The 18181-nt window shown below is 42.5% G+C and overlaps 1 long non-coding RNA gene across 1 annotated transcript in view; it reads right to left on the bottom strand.

Annotated features, from left to right (window-relative positions):
* Positions 1-9952: 9952 nt before the first annotated feature.
* LOC147752380 (uncharacterized) overlaps positions 9953-18181 on the bottom strand; it is a 31765-nt gene continuing 23536 nt past the window's right edge. Inside the window, exons 2-3 of the long non-coding RNA XR_015314220.1 lie at positions 11237-11300; positions 9953-10173 (exon numbers count right to left, since the gene is read on the bottom strand). This is a non-coding gene — a long non-coding RNA (uncharacterized LOC147752380). The remainder of the gene's footprint in view (positions 10174-11236; positions 11301-18181) is intronic.

Below are 18181 nucleotides of genomic sequence, written 5' to 3'. Positions count from 1 at the left end.
TTTGGTAGCTACCTCATATTGCATTGTCGTCTGTTTAAAAGCAAGTCGACTGTGCAGACATGGACGGGCTGCTGCTTCCCTTAGCTGTCTGTTTCTGTTTTTCTCGCGCGCTATCCCTCTCTGTTAATTTCACCTGCTCTATAATGGCAGGAAGCGTCTACACGGGTTTTATCAACTCGGGTCGATTGAGGAAGCAATACCGATAAACTAAGACCAATAATCTTCGACCAGTTGGTTACAATAGATCAAGTTCGTAGAAAACCTATTATGTTAAAGGTGGGGCGGGGATTGTCAGCGAGTCGAAAATACCTCTCAGGCATTTCTTGTCTCTAGAGATTATTCCGCTGGAGTTAGGCTGTTGGAATAGATTCCATTGGAACTCGACAGGACTTTTGTCTGCTCCAGTTCAACTATCTTTTTAATAAAAATTCTATACGCAATTGCCCCGTCCAATCGAACTTTAGAATTCCAATTATATGTGTATTGCGGTACTCAGTATCTAGTGTCACTGCTAAATAAAATCACGCAACACATCCAGCAGTTGGTCGCTGCCATTTTCATTATGACACTTGCTTGGCCACGCCTTGTGCTGTCCATTGCCAGCGATAGGCTTAATTTAGTACGACTCGACCCCACACTACGTCAATAGCGTGTTTACTAAGTAGCTATTTAAGTTTACACAAACGGATGACTGCTGGCCGAATCAGCTTCACTTCGTAGGCCATTACGTTCTGTTACTACCACTGTGCAGGCTTCGTTTGGCCCCAAAGGTAAAAGAGAACCGTAGGAAAATTCGATGAGACTGTGAAGGAGACTCCTTGCCGAAGCCAATTTTGGACCCCACTTACTGTTTAAGCTAAACGAACTCTACCTATGTGAGGCGCCGTTGACACCGTTCGAGGTATCAGTGCAATACGAATAGCACAGCGCATGTAGTCCAGATGAAACTAAACATTTTCAGTTGAACTTTGGTTCGCTTCTTTGCTGCAAACCTTCATAGGTTCCTGCGCTTAGTGCACGTATCAGAAGAAGGGCAGCGATCATCAAGTACACTAGGAAAAAGACGGAATTACGAACGAAGGACAACTGAGATTCAGCAGGGGGCAAACTTCAAAATTTGGCTACTGCTGGGCCGACTAGGATAAAGTGGGATGATTAGCTGCTTCTATTACTGGCAGTGGCCCATAGAGGGACCCATCTGGTTCCCACCTGACTCTGCTGGGGAGCTTACACTGGTTTAGCATTTGAGAAATTTGATTCAAAAACAGCACGAAAAATGTACAAATATGAAGAGCAAAACTGTATTGGGTTAATCAAAGCAGCTCGAAGGGTTAGTTGAAGCAATAGCAGCAGTGAAAGGATAGAAGCGTTGTCACACAGCTCTACCATCAAGTGATTTACTGTACAGCACAAAGGGAAAATTGAGCTCGCGCCATCAAAAACTAATGAAGTGTGACTATAAAGCTCTGGTCTGGTATCACGCGCTTCAATAACGTTGACCTCAGTTGGTCATCATTGTTTTATTGCTAAAATGTCGGGTGGATGACTGGTCCACAGGACTAGCAGCCCTTAACAACAGCACACTATATCCAATATTCAACTGAGAAAGACGACAAAAGGCGATGCGAGCTTGAACGGAGTATCCATGAGTGTTCGCTTGAGCACATCATTAGCTCCCTGGCCTGTGCGATAACCGCCCTTAAGTTGACTGATCGCTATGGTTGTTTGCATTAGGCTGTTACGCGTTTACGTCAGGTCGCGGTTTTGTTCGGTCGTGCCCTAGAACTTTTCCTCAGCCATAGCAGCAAAAAACCTGTTCGGTATCTATGAAAGTGTGCGGAATTGAGATGCACTACTATTCTATGGAGTGAATTTCATTCACAGCGTCCGCTTTGGGGGCCACGTCGATGGCTAGAGCCAGCAGTGATCGCTTAGAGCAGCTTGGTTTACAGATTAGATAGGCTGACGAGGTGGAGTTTAACAGTTAAAGTGGCTAAAACGACGGCAGGCTATGTTTGAATAAGTTACGCTGCTTTCAAGGTCACTAGTGCATCTGTTAATGGAACACTCCAAGCGAGTTAATAATGTCATTATCACACTATTACTCAGACAGCTGTCAAAGGCCGACGACGGCGCACAGCCGACAGAAGGTGCAGCGGTAAGCTGAGCAGAGAACACGGGTAGCGATCGGCCCGGTGACAAGACGGAACCCACCTATTCTCGTAAAGACGTACAGTCCACCGTTTTCTTAGCATCAAGCTATATTCGTATGGCGCGCACTAGGTCATGCACCCGTTTCAGCTTTCCGAGCAGAAAATCCTTGGCCAGAGCAGTCCCTCGAGGGTTTCTGCTTATTTAGTTAGACGTTGAAAAGTAAAAACTGTTATGCCGATCAAAATATCACAGCAAGAACTAGCTGACTAGGCTTTATCTATTTCAGCAGTTGTTAGTCAAGGGTTACATCCGGCCAAGGCTCTTCAGCAGAAAATTACAACTGAGGCTTACCAGTAGGGGATTTGAGTGACGACAAGTCGAGAGAAGTGCGACGTTTCGGAGGGAGCATAAGCAGAGATCACCTTTATCAACTGGCACTCATTGCAAATGCTATATAAAACATTGTAATTTACAGTGGTAAAAAAATAAGCTGCCATTTGGTGTACCCATGAACAAATGCCGTGGCTCTGGACATCACTCAGTTCTAAATTCAGTAGTGTGACTTCTATAATTTATAATCGTATAAAAACAAGCGTTTGCCTTTATTACATAACGATATTTGGCGAGGCGAGACCTGGTTGCCGTACATGGTCCTATTCCTATCTCATGCTGTACCTTGTTGTGCCGTAACTGAATTTGACTAATCCAGGGAACGCACTACACTTTCTACGGTTCGACCCAGTATGAGTGTCTTTGTGTAGCTATTATCGCGCAGCATGTGCCTATCTTATTATCCCACGCCGTACCGGCATCGTTTTGTGTACTCGATAAATTTACGTTATGCAAATCGACGTCCCCGGTATTGCTACGATCAAAAATAGTGGTTTGTTCTATGTGCAGCGCCAATGATACGGGTAGATATGCACACGCAATTGTACATGTGTACAGAAAGCAACTGACACTTGGAGAGTTAGCGTTATGACAGGGATTTGTTAACGACTAGCCTCACAACGAACAGCGGCCACAACGCCGTGAAGAATCGTGTCATGAAGCTCCGATAGATACGATCCGCTAATTCCCGCGCCTCCATCGAACTCAAACCAGCGCTATTCAATACGTTCGCTTTGTCGACCCTTCTGCTCTTCCTTTTAACCAACTACGATAGGGAGTATGTATGTGAAGTATTTCTGTTACCCTCTTCCCCATGTCCTCTTTGTCAAGTAAGACGCTACACCGTATACGTCTAGCACAATACTCGAACACGAAACAGGGAATGCTCTGCCTCTGTTGATTGTTTTACTTAGATATATATATTGCCGCTTGTTTCAACATTTATCCCAAACGGCAACATTTTCTCCTCGTTACTGGAAATGTACTTTAGAAAAATAAAATTCCAAATGACGGTAGCGTCGCTTGACAATTTTATTTGTATATCTATCAAAATTATACGTACACGTCCATATTTAAATTGCGATTTTTATAGACGCACTTGTTCACAAACATGCGGAAAAATAAAGAGGGGACTAGGTCAATTCGTTCGTAGGAGGTCTACGTTTTGACGTGGACTATTCGAACAATGAACAATTACCATTATATATATTATTATTATATGCTTATTGATAAATTTATTAGAAAAAGACGCACGGACATATAACGCTTATATTTAAATTGGGTTTCCGCTATAAGTTGAGTCGATTATTCAGGTCACCAGGACAGGTGCGCCTGCGGATTGCCCGCCGCCCTTCTCGACAGGATTGTGCTCCGTATGCTGGCAGTTCTGCGGTACTAATTTTCAAATATTCCAAACCCGATCGGGCCATCGTTCGATCTGAGCCAATCTGAACTGAAGTTGTTACACAGAACAGAATGGCTAAAGGCTCATGCTTTGTTTTGGCTGAATGATTTCAGCAGTTCAGCAGTCGTCTTTTAATTCAGCTTCTTCTGTTTTTTCGCCTTGCCTGGATGGCAGCGTTGGTATCATCCTCTCGGGCACAGCGAATAGGGTCTTTTTGGCTTCTTAAAACGTTGTTCTCGGTCGTCCTAAACTTGACGATATTTTCAGACTTCGAGAAGAATATTGCTGAAGAGAAACAGTTAACGATATAAAGTCTACATTGTGTGTATGTATTCCCAATATGTTCGTGCATTGAGAAGAATACAAAATCAGTGTAAGTACCTTAATAGATACACAGTATTTCTTCTTTTGCTCTTTTAACAACAGTTCTCTCCTTGTAGCTATTGTGGAGGATTTTTTGCTATTGTCATCTAAACGTTCTGGAGAAAAAGGATAGTGGAAATCCATCACGTAGAGTATGACAAGATTTGGATAACAATACGTAGCTGATGACACTCCTTAGTTTGTTGCACTACTGGCTTAGTCTGAGACAGGGCAGATTATCTAGCCCCTAGACTAACGTCAAATGATCAAAAGAGCACAGGAGCTGGACAAACTAACGCTCAATACGTAGATCAAGGCCGTCAGTAGAGGCTGGATAATATAACCTGGTCTTTGGTCTTGCAAAAGAAAAAAGGGTGTCTGAAGCTGGTTTGCGTCGACCTTCCCTTCGGCCTAAGCATAACTCTTCGCTTTCTGTTCATGGCGCGGTAGTCAGAAGCTCCCTCTCTTTTGTGCGTTCTCTGCTTTCACTTTCTTTTTTTCGCTTTATAGCCTTAGCGTTCACTTCAACGACTCTCCAGGGTCGTACTCCAATGCGCACGATTTTGCTGATATGTTCGTGCTGTCGCTGGCCCGATTCTCCTGAGTCGCCGTCGGCTGGCAGTTGCCGTTGACCCTAGGTTCAAAATCGCCGCGTGGTTATCATATCCGAAAAAGCTAATAACAGATGAGTGTGGTTCTATTGTGCATTGGCCTCGCCTATTTCATTCAATTACTGCTGCCTGTGCCATCGTGACCTCTGCCAATACAACGACACCATTTGATACCTATACCTAAAGCCGGACGTAGGCCAGCAGATCTAGGCAGGTATAAGTTTTCTTTTAGCTGGAGTAGGGTAAACAACGGTATTGGCTAAGCGGCTTTGAAAAAACGCTTGATTTTTCGCCTGCTAAACGGCGGAAAACAGGCGCTTGGTGGTAGCCGAGCCATATCGCAACAGTCTTGATCATCGTCTAGAAAAAAAATGCCTTTTCACTTAGTCTTGGTCGATAGAGAAAGCGGCTGAGTTGAAGGCCGGTGGTAGGAACTCACATCCGGGAGATTGTAATGTAAAAGGAATAGACCGGATTAGAACATCATAGCCGTCGAAAGTGTCGTCCATATCCTATTTTTGCTTGCGCTGTTTGCTCACCCGCGTTCCGTCGTTCAATATGTTCACCTGTTCATCGTTTTTTGTCCGAAATTTGTCTACGCACGATAAATCGGCTTTAAATTTCACAGTAGGTTTATCTATTCTAGTGTTAAAAGCCAGTGTCCATCTTTGTGTATGTAGCACGTGAAACGACACGTTTGTGTTAGACAAGTTGCAGTTCTTGGGTCCATCAATACAAGACACTGGAGAGGGCCGCAGAGAAAGAGGCTGGTCGGATCAGCTGCTCCCCTCAAAGACCATAGAATTGTTTAACGACATTTTTTTACAAGTGCTAAAAGCGTCATTGCTGACGATCGTGCCTATTTAATATAGCAATCACCCACCGCGGCTACCGTTTCTATTCAATACCCAAACCACCCACCAGTCAGTTCGAAAATGTTTTTTCTTTTACCTCTAAATAGCTTTTAAGTAGTAATTGTCCATTAAATGATATTGGTAGATGTAAACCCGTTAATTTACTTTCTCAAATCTTAGGTGTACCAAGAGAAGCTACTTCAGCTACTTTAGTGAATTTTCGAGGCTTTTAAATTTAGGCTCTATGAAGGATATTTAGGTTTGTCCAATGAAAGCCTGCCTCGAATCTCCAAAAGTTACATCAGAATTGGCAATAATGCAATTATCCATTAATTTCGGGCTATAAAGATTATTTTACTATCTCGATGAAGGTTTGTTTAGCGTAGCAGGGTCGGATAATGTCTGATCTTTGTTCAAGTTACGAAAACGACGCACTAGCAAGTTTATTCTAAAAAAAACTGGCTTTCTTCCTGTATCAGGAGTACTCGATCAACGCATGCATAAAGCTCAGCGATAGATCAACAGCGATATAGTTAGAATAAACAATTATAACTTGATGAGTAATACGCAACGCTAAGGTGAAACCGGTCGGGTACCTAAATTGTTTGACGTATATTGCTCCAATCATGCAATGGTAAGCGCTTGGACGAAGCCCGCAGGCAAAAATGTTGCATAATTTTAGTAGAATTCATTTTGATAAAATTAATTCAGAAGTTTCTGGAAAACACTGTTAGACGGATTAGAAGCTCTAACAGCCACCGACAATAATGAACGTGTGCGTCACACTCAGTGTGATCTTAACTTCCTAATCTGGGAGGTTTCCACTTCTACGACCACAGGCAACCTTATGCAACATTACTACCACACAAAACAAAGTATCCCACCTAATTCCACACTCTTGACTAGTCTACTTGGCGGGAAAAATTTAACATGGTTTTGTAGCGCGAGGGTGGGATGAAGTTCGTCGGTAGAATCTAGATCCCTATGAAGTTGTATTGTATGCTGTTTGTAACCTCTTTGATGAAATAGTTTCAGCAGCTGCCTAGGAAATGATGATAAAACATAGGTTATTGTGTCTAACACATTATCAGGAACAAACTACTATCGAATAGGCACAATTAAAGGGTCAACAATACTGTGTCCGGAAGAAAACTCCAACTATTTATCGGCAAGAGTACGACAAAGTACACGGATAGCAACTTCGTTGTTCATGTGTTACCGACCTCGAACAGTCAAATAAATACATAATATTATATATATAACGTCTAGAATACTATTAATAACATTGTGCTATGAAAACGATAAAAGCCACTCGTTTCCAAAAGGGTGTGGTCTTTCCCAGCGACTCAATTCCGTCCGTACCCCGTTGCTTTCCCTACTCTGAGTTTCGTTGCTCCTTTCTTCGCACTTCATCTTTAGAATGACATTAGCTCTGATTAGGTCGATTCGTCGATCGAAATGAACCACCAAATCCAAGTGGAACTAGTTATCCCTTCTCCGGACGAGAAAAAAACGGCATGGAAAAGGCAGAGTAGCAGTTTTCATCGAAACCCCTACGCATAGATGTGCTTAATATTAATAGACGAACAAGGCTATAGAGAAGGCGGACGAATAGATTGTGGTTACTAGCCTTGCAATTAATACGTCTTATGAGGCCAATGTCTGGACAGCATCGTAAGAACGTTCTTCTTTCTTTGCAGCTGTCTGTGACGCCGCCGTCACTCGAAATAGTCTTTGTAAAAAATGTCTGTCGTTCTGAACGGACGAAGCCCGGCCATGACACTGTCACCATGTGTGGTACGCTCAAATGTGTTTCCATGTATCGTGTTCAATAGAGTCGAAAACAATACAAATAAATCTGGTTAATTTTTTACAAAAGAATATTCAATTAATCTTTTAGCTGATACCAAACACTAAATTACACGACACGAGTTCGCTGGCAGGAAGAGCAAACGATCTAGCGGCATAGTGACCTATTTGTTGTATACAGCGACTGAAAGCCGCAGAGACACTGGCAGCGCTCTCCTCTGCAATGAGTCCGCATAAGAAGCAGCGCTGCTGTAAATGCGACCATTCTTTAGGCCGCTAGCTAGAAGCCAAACGATTCAAGGATCTCCAGTTCTTCGCAGCTATATCTATGTTAGATTACGCATTAGAACCACCTATTTACGCTATCGTTTAGGAGTAGTAACTCGCCTATCGAACATAACTCACTAAATCATAATCTGTTTGAGCTGAAAATCGTTACGCGACACAACTGCAACTAATCGACCTGATCGATCCGATACATTGATTGACCGATATCTTTTTCAATTACTCCAATGAGGCAGAAAGGGACAGTTTGAAGAACGAGTGCTCAAAAACACCAGTTCTTTATCGTAAGGGAGGGCGGTAACGGTCTATGCAAGAAAACGCGACAAAGCGCTTGGCACTCGCTTAATGATAACGAACGGAAATCGCATATAACACTCTGTAAAGCTAGATTCACTAGTAGCATCAATGGCGACTGCAAACTATTTCGATTTCTTAGAATGACCGATTCAGACCGCCTGTGAACATGAGAAGATAGAGAGAACCGAAAGCTTCAGCCGATTTGCTCGCCTTTTGGTTAGGACAGAAGACAAGGAATGCCTGCTGTGCGTCTTCATAATAAGAATCGTAGTTCTTCAGCAAATATATCGTACTGGTGTATCGAAGTATGTATTTATACAAAGAACTTACATGGAATTCGTCTCTACTATATCCACAAACGTACACACACACGCCCATAAGGATTGCACATACATATTACATTACATAGTGGACGCCATCCCATATTTTGGACCAAGTCATCTTCTTTTTTGTACTCAAAGGCTATATATGCGAGATCTCATTGGCCCTCTTCTCTTCGTTTCACTCATGACCGTCTCGCTCAGAATTTTTGCTTTCAAGCAAGTTCGTCCTTGAAAGGTCAATTCCGTTGAGCTTTGAGGATACGATGCTCGCAGGATGACAGTGCTCGGGGTACTCTGTCATGATATAGGGGATATCTGGCCTAAAGGGTCAGCAAGGGGATCTTTGACAGCTAGCGGTTCGGATACGGAACCGATAGTCGGCAGACGAGTCATTCGATCCTACCAAATACGCACTCTTGAAAGACGACCAGCCGACCAAACCCCCCACCCCCACCCCTGAGCAGTGTCATCTTCCCGAGACGTTACTCGGCACTCACTGGCGATGTAGCACGTTTCAAGCCTTATCTACGAAAACTAGCTGCAACGCCGCGTTCCACTTTTACTTGCTTGAGGTCAACATATCTCGGTGGAGTAGCAGACATTAGCTCTAAGTCAGGCACAGTCTAGAAAGCTGCCTTTAGAACTTTTGATACTAGCCTTTTGCTGAGAGTTGACTTAAATTTACTGTGTGGACTCGAGAGTGATATGGACAAGTGCCCGCTATTCGAAGATGCTCCGACCTGCATTTATCGTCTCAGTCTACGAGAGCAAGAAGCGTGCTCTAAATTATCATCTGAAGCAGATTGTTAGCTTACGATTAGTTAGTACATTATATGTAAGACGTACGATTTGATTAGTCCTAGAAGAGAAGCGAGACATCCAGACTGCCAATAGAAGTATATAAGCCATTGGAAACAACGTTTGACCGCAGCCAACGACACAGACAGTTTGCAATGTGACCCAGTTATGTTGGACAACTATTTGGCTGGGCGTCGAATCAGTCAGTCTGTTAATCAGCTGGTTCTCTTCGCTGTGGAACGGCAAACGAAAAAAAGCAGAATAGGGCTCCACAAGCGCAGGACGACACAATCTAACATACCAGACCTACCTAGAGAAACTAAGGGATCAAAACACGGCAACTGCTTCTACTGGGTATTGTGGCTATCACTTCGTTCTATGCTATCGAGTAAATAAACGTCACCTTAGAATGTTCTAGCTTGAAACTCTGTGAAGTTCTATAATTCCTCCGCCTGGCAAGAAATGGCCATATGCCAGGCGAAACTTTGTACAGGTTAAAAGATATAAATTAAAAGATACAATAAAGGTCAAGAGCTAATTCGGAAAACAACTTTAAACAATCAGAGATAGCATCTTTTGACCTTCTGAGGCTAAGAAAAGGGATGGTATAGTTTATTCTGGGGGCTGCCGTTTTCGTTTTCCCAGTCCTCTACTTTGATAGTTGGGTATAATTACGGCTAAAAATGTGAAGAATACTAAAAAAGTACAAAACGTATTTCGACAAACAGCTGGACACGTAAGCTGTTTATAGATACTCACGTTTAGTTTGCGTACATGCATGAACCACACATGTGGAAAAATTTGAAAATCTGTGTACAGATGGATGCAGACGTATTGGACCCGGGAAGGCTAATTTCTATATGCACAACTTACATCATACACACCTGAAATAGCAAAATTAGCTATGGTTTAATAACTGTGCATAATGATACGATGATGGTGTTTCGTTCTAATAGACTAATAATAAAGAGGTCTAATATACAAACCTTATGTAGTCTTCGGTGTCAGCACCAATTATAGCCATTGTGGTGCATCCTATTCAATAAAAAAACTAATCAAAAATCATAACTTGAACCGTATCTTCCCGCACCTTATAACAGCGCTGATGGTGTTTTATGTTTACTGTGTGTCCTGTCCTTAGGATCAGTTAGTTATGAGCAAAAAAATCCTACGGCTCTCTCGCCGTAGGACTACTTTGAGTCAGTTCGGAACTCGAATCCATAACCGGCCTAAATACTAAGCCATTTCGGAAGTATTTTATTAAAAAGAACTTTCATCGGTATGTTTGCTGTTTAATCTTGTTTTTTAGTTCCTTAATGGTAAGAACTATTTTTCCCTTCCCGCCCTCGGTTCTCATATCGTGTTCCTATTATCAATTCGTACTGTACACAATAACAAAGACGCGCAGATTTTTTCAATGGAAACTTTCGTCTGTACTCCTAGCAGAACTATTGGTCAGGGGTAGTTAGGGGGTCAGGGAGAGGGTATCGGTCAGAAAAACTTCAAGGAATTATTCTAAAGCTATTTCTCATTCAACGTAGAAGTATTTCACATATATGAATGAAGTACGACCGTTCGCCGATGCCGATTCCACTCATCATGCTTTAAAACCACAAATGCTCTCAAAAGTGGCACAAGCGATGAGTGCTTCAAAAGTCGTTTCTCACTGCTTAACTTAAGAGATGCATGCAAATGATCTTGATGTGGAACTCAATATGATATATTTCGTAGGTAAAGTTATTTATACAGGACTAACTGTTATAATGATTTTCCAATTTAGCGCAAATCTGATCTATTTCGATAAAACAAAACTTACGACCATATCTTAAACATGGAGCTAGTTATTGTTCCGATTACAATAGGTCTATAAGTTACTGAACAGAACTTTTATTATCGTTAGTACGGAGTGGCGTTGTTTTCATCTGTTGATCTATATGATCCACGTACCTCGAATATCGGTCTGAATGTGAGCCTGGGAGATGACCGGTTAGAGTCGGCGCATCTAATGCATCTGAAAAAGGTTCCTTACTGCTTTTACAATGTATATCCAGAAACCTAAGCTCATAACAAACTTCTATGCAGCACATGTCACTTAATACCGTTTTCGTGTAACGTACGGTCATGCTGTGGCACGGGACATGCTCAATATCAAAAGCGTGACAGTCTTCAATGATCTAAATTTATTGCTAAATATTTGTTAAGTTAAATCTAAAGCATCTAATGTCCAGCGTCGTATAATGACTCAGGCGATTTTTACACTTGCAGCAAATACGGCCTAAATATACGCGACAGGTAACGGACATGTTCAATTACATTTAACAGCATTGTCACACTAAATGATTCATGCATGGTATTCTCACATGATATATCCTAACATGCTTTTTTAACATGCTGAATTTAGAGCCGTATTTGTTAAAAAAATGTGAGACTAAAAGGGCAAAACTGTCGCTCGCACACAGTGCTCTGAGCTGAGCGTCTAGGGCAGCTCCACGACATGGGCTCGGTTCTGCTGAACCCGAGGCACAGGCGGATAAATGCCGTTCATCGAAGCGAAAGTATACGTAGCTTCTAGCATCAGCTGCTGTTACCGCTTCTGCACCTAAGAGGAACGAATTACGAGCACGGAAATCTATCCACGACGATGCTACATAACGCATATAGAAACTAACGTCTAATTGACACGGCATTGTATCGTCTCTGAACACGATAGTTTAATGAAACACAGAAGAAATATAGAGGAAAGAAAGAAGGTTTAGTCTCCCCATCGTGTTTCGTGTAATATATAGTTATCCAGATGGGTAGAAGGTAATTAGATACGACATTACCTTATCAAAATCCTTCACATTATAACGGAAATCTACCAAAGTTTTGCTGTTGCAAAAGCGTTTGACGGATATATATTGAGATAACATCTCTGGGCATTTTTTTTGCGCTTTAGTCTAATTGGAATGGAGAGCTCTTCAGACTCTCTACGAACTGATATCCTATAAGACATATTGGGCTTGCCATTCAAAATAAGGTAAACGCTTTTAGCTAGCGATTTATGATTGGCTTGCTCCGTGGACGACATTTTATTACGCTACAAAAACAGTTGTTAAAATCGAAATATAAAATTGATATGCGCTACCAAATCGAGAGTATTGCTGTTTGAGCGTTGGCAATTTTAAATAACTTTTTGTATCGGTGAGCCTCACACAAGTAATAATATTTTATTAGTTATTTTTGCCCTACAATGTTATTAGACGTTCATTCCTCAAGATACATTCTTCTTACTTATATAAAACATTTTTTCACATTATTCTACCAATTGAAATCACTATCGGCTTTAAATTATATTAGGGCAGAGACATTATAGGGAGGGATGAATATTATATTAAAACAGCTGTACACGCAGCGTGCCGCACCTGCACAAGTGGAAAGTACATGGAGGAACAGCCGTTAAGACAGTCGCAAAGGAGCGCAATTGCACAACGTCCTCTTTACGTGAGGGTCTCCCATAATTCAGAGCTGGCAAGGGCCCTTCACAAACACCCAGGGACACTTGTCCGCCGGGGCAAAAGAGGCACCTTTGAGAGAGGAGGTTCGGAAATAAGACGAAGAAAACTTAGAACATATTCAATGGGACAGAACCTGCACGCACACATATGGATCTTGTGATGATATATATGCATAGACGGATGGTCGCCCGTCTCAACATCCGCGCAGACGGAGCACTGTAAATGGAGAATTTAGAAGGCAGGTATGTACGCCTCAATATCCTTAGAATGATCATATGACGTAAAGGAAAAACGAAAGTAGAAGTGAAAGAACGCATAGACCTGAGGTGAGACTTGCACGAAAAAAAATCGTATAATATTACTTCTCTCGTAGGTAAATGACTACATTACAAACGATAGTAGCAACTATGGGTCACGAGTTAGCGCTTTTAGTTTTTCTTTTCTTAATATTGTTAGGGTTCGAACTTGGCTGTACGGGTTGCAAAAAAAACAGGTTTCTTTGTATTTAGTCGTAACGCCAGATATCATTGTCTGATTTTGCTCCAGCCTCCTCCCGAGCACTACATAACCAAGAAACATCGAGGATATATACGAAGATATATTGGCGTAGAGAGATATTCTAGCTTGACTAAAAATAGAACAACCTAGATATCAGAATCGTGAACGGATTAAACGCTGTCTTTATTTGCTATGACTGCAATGTATGGTTCTGTTAATTAAGTATTTTATCCACCACAAAGCAGAGGTATAATAACGTAGCCAACAGCCAGACAGGCTAATGGACAATCGCAAATTAGGTATCATCCTTTTAGAGTTGGAAATGCTCACGTCCAGATTGACCCGCCAAGAACATTTTGCTGGTAATCCTTCCACTAGATGAGCGCGGTACGAAGTCGATTTACGGTCACGAAAGAAAAGACGAGCTTCAACAATTCTAATCATTGGCAATGATTAGAATGAAGGCAAAACCGTGTGTCATCCTGCGGTCGCACGAAGCACATCGCTTCAGGGCTCCGTGTTTAGCCAATTAAAAGCGCAGTGCTAGTGGCGTAATAAATGAAAAAAGGCATTCTGTAAAAAAATTAGACATCGTGAAGACAAGATCAACAAAAGTGCTGATTTAAGACGCAAAGTAATGCGAAGTAGGATTTCTTTAAAACAGCGCAATCAAAACATGTATAATATCGCAGTAACTGAAAGCATATAACGCAGGCTCGTTATTAAACTGTGGGGGGTTGGGGTCGCTTACCTTCGATATGTGGTTACAGAGAAATGTTCATTTCCATTTTATTATTCGAGATTGTTTCTATTGAACGTTGCAAATGAAAAATGTCGACGATCTTTAACATTTTTCGTGGAGAAGAACTCTTGTTTATGATATGGCCAGCCTTTGACAACTAGACATATTATATGAATGTAATATATGACTGGTTAGAGTAATTTGATTTTGAGATGTGTTCGATTATATATTATAACCCAGCCTAATGGTCTATTGAAAGGAAACTTTTAATAGGTACATCTAGACTTCGCCTCACAAGATCAGCAGTACGGATAGGAGTGCGTACCTCCTAGATAAAAAAAACCATAGTCTATTACCGTCTAATTCGACACGACGTTTACTGTGACCTTTCTCGCTATGGGTTTAGTCTGACTGATTGAATTACGACAGTTTCGCCATACGTGCGTCTGGTTTGCGCAAGAGTATGCTTAAATTTTCTGCATCTGTACAAGAACATCTTCTTCAGACTTTAGCCTTCTGAAGCCTAATGGGAAGCTCATACGTTTTTAATTGGCACATATTTGCTGCACTGAGCCATTGACAATTCCAAAGTTAAGGGAGGGAGGCAGGCCCATTACTTACTTCTTTTTTTGCCCCCACTGCCGCACTTTCTACCGGGTCACTGTAGACGAAAACTCAACCATCCATAACCACTGTCTATGCATGCCCATTATCTACCTAGTGGCCATTGAGACGCTAGAATTAGCCAATCTACCGCATACTGTTATATATGGTATATAACATTCTATACATGTCGGGTAGGTTCTAGAAAGTCCAAAGCAGTAGAAACATCGATATGGTGGGGTATCCGTTGCGGTTAAGAGGGCATATGTGATGTTGTATAAGAAGGAGGTGAGTTTCACTTCACAGCTCTCTCCTCCCGAGTCTAACACCAAGGCATTTCAATAACCTCCATTCTACGACGTCTGCATGTGAGTTGTGTCTACCCCCGGTCCGTTGGTCTCCCTGAATGGCAGTGTCTGGTTCTGTCAGGGCCTGCTTTCTTTATGCCATAAGTCTGGGATGCAGACTTCCTCGCCAACAAAATTTTGCTTTGGTGAGAAACAGTTGTCGGTTTGCCCTGGGGGGTATCAAAACCCACTTGCCATCGCAATGTACATACAGATGTATATATATATATATAGACCTTGTGTGTCTACATTTACATATATATGTATAGAAATTGTGTTTATGCTTCCATTTTCCCCCTTTTGTTCTCCCCCTTTTTTCTATCGGCTTGTCCACCTAACAATCAGGTCCACTACTTGGCTCTATCGCACGGGCGTCTATATAACTCCAGAAACACAGGCCAAGCGACGGCTATTGCAGAAAGACAAACGACAACCAGCAGTGCCCTGACCTGCGCGGATCAGACCGATCAGTCGAATCAATAGGAATCACAGGCTCGTAATAATAGTAACTATACCAACACATTATCAGATAGACGTATAGGTGCGGTTTTCATTACAACCACCCTGAAGCACCACTGAACGACCACAGTTCTGACCACAATGGACAGAAGGACGATGACCTCGCGAGGCCAAAGTACTTAAGGATTGGTGGCGGCTGGACGGATGGGGGCAACGGACTAACCCAGTACTGACAGGATCACAGTCAAGCAAGAAAAAGAGATTGCGGTAAGAAGATGTAGCCTCTACCCCTGATTTTTCTCTTAGATACGACTATCCGACGGCTATGAACGCATGTACCGTCCCTATATTCCACTCGTCCTCCTTCCAAATGCACTACCTCCATTGCGACTCCTCATCGCCTCGCCTGATTCTCTGCCGCCTCCATCAACTTGGCCTGGCCACTACTTTGTAACGATACAATTCACAAGATTCGTAACAGGGACGGTCCAGACAATTGTGGTCGCCATTGCTTTTAGGTTTCGGCTTTCCTTCGTAGTCTTATTTGCAATAACAGTGTTTCTGGATTGCGCTACATAAATTGCTGTCTGTCAATACCAGCTTTTGCTTATATCTAATGGATGGTGATGAGAATTTTGCTACAACGACTAGCAGCTACCAGGCAGCAGGAATCAAGGAGTGATGCGGCAGTGATCCTGTTACTGTCCTATTCCATACTTGCTTTCTTAGTCTTCTTGTTCTGCTTCAATTTCCCTCCCGCTAGCTCCCATCTACCCAGTTTTCTGTGTCCTACCTCGTCCCTAACGTTGCCCACTTCGCCACCTCTCTACTTTTCTTTACGAGCAGGCGTGCGCAGTGGCCGTGCTACCCGTCCCCCGGCGCCTCAATCGCACTGGCTACTCTATGCACTATTTGACAGCGTTTCCTTCTGTAATACTTGCAGCCTGTCCTTTACTCCCCGTCTGCAACGGTCTTGAATAATTACAGTATCCTACGAGAAAAGAAGGGAATGCCGGGGTGATCGCCTTCTTATCGACATAGTCGTTGTCGTCGCCGCTGCCGAACGGTTATGTCAATCTTACCAACGGTCAGGCCAAAGCCCTTTTCTTCCCATCCCTTCATCCTGCCCGAGGGGCGAGCAGCCTCATCATCCTTCGCTCTCCAGTGAGTTGGCAATGGCCAAAACGCAGAAGGAGGACTAGACGGGTTCTTTTTCTCTATTTCGTTGATGCTGTTCCTCCTAAGTTGTGTCGACTACAACAGCCAGTTGGTACTCTTTCCGTTTCTCCGTATCTATGCGATGGACCCAACGCAACGAGGCGCGGTAGTCACTTCGGTTGAGGAACGGACACGAGACCAGCACAAGGCACGACGCGGCCATAGCAACGTGGATTAAAGAGAACATCTACCAGCTAAATTTATCCCACTGAAGAGCTGGTATGTACATCGCATATGCGAGTATAGCCATGTACATCCACGAGTATGTAAGTGGAACTCTTGACGCCTGAGAAGCTGAATAACTGGGTAGCTGTCTCGTCAACTGATCAAACTAAATCCCTAGACCACATCAAAGAGAGACCATCCGCCTAATCAATCAGACTGGTGTCACTAATGCTAGCATCGGTCTAAACAAATCTCCGTTACATTAGTGCAAACGCCATTTATAGACTTGGTTACGGTCAAGTACGTTCTATTTGCCTCTATTTCTACTGAACACCCGCCTGCTTTACCGGATTTAATCAGGCGATCAGATTCGTTTCAGCCATGAAACACCACAAGCGCCACCGAGAAGGCGCAGCTCAGTCTAGACAAAACCGTTATGCAGAATACGGCCAAACAACTACGACGCCATAAAGACGCAATTCGCGCCGCAGTTAAATCGAATACGTCAATACTTGAGATAGCGCTGGGTATGTTAAGTCGCTATAGATAGTGCTGCCTTATAAAAGTGTCTCCTCCACGTGTTTTTTTTTTTATCGTCAGTATTGATGCTGTGTCGACAGCAGACTCATTCCCTTGCTACGAATAAAGGTATTATGGCTATGTTACTAGTAACAATATTCGCTTGTATAGAGCAACACGATTCTAATTGGACGGTTACCACCGAATCAAGTAGAAGATCTCATACATCCGCTGTCTAGCTCGCATCCTCGTATCTTTTATCACGAAAAGCTTTAACTTGTCTCGTGTTTTGGCTGTTACGAAAACGCACATCCTTTTGCGATACTTGAAAGATGCGCCATGATATCAATAGGCACAAGAGCAAGAACAATGCCAGCGCTAGCCAATATTTGCCATATCTCTAGTTTGTTGGAACGACAAACTTCTTCGATAATAATACAATAAATGATTAACTGTGTAACTTTTATCTCACAATACTGTCTCAAAATACATCCCTGAGCATAGAATCAGAAAATAAACTGTTTTTTTTCTAAGTTTATCGAAAAAGCAGGTACCATAATGTTCGGTAGGTAAACGACTATTTTATAGGCGCACGCTATTAAGCCGATATATATATATAGTTGACTTGACGATAAATAGTATAAATTGTGGTCAACGTAAACATTCGAAAGAACGTTATAGGGACGGGGTCGTCATTTGTATTCTGGCTGATTTTCTTTGCCATAATAGTTGTTATAGATGAGACAGAGAGATATACAGAGCAGAATGTTCCCATGGGCCATTTGGTATAACAAGTCCGCGACTCGGATCTGTCTGTTTTTGTGTGTGTATGGTGGTGTTCTAA

The sequence above is a fragment of the Varroa jacobsoni genome, unplaced genomic scaffold (genome assembly GCF_002532875.2).
Source record: "Varroa jacobsoni isolate VJ856 unplaced genomic scaffold, vjacob_1.0 scaffold_1287, whole genome shotgun sequence".
NCBI lineage: Eukaryota > Metazoa > Arthropoda > Arachnida > Mesostigmata > Varroidae > Varroa > Varroa jacobsoni.
The sequence above is the reverse complement of the archived record's forward strand: the minus strand, read 5'-3'. Positions and strand labels throughout refer to the sequence as shown.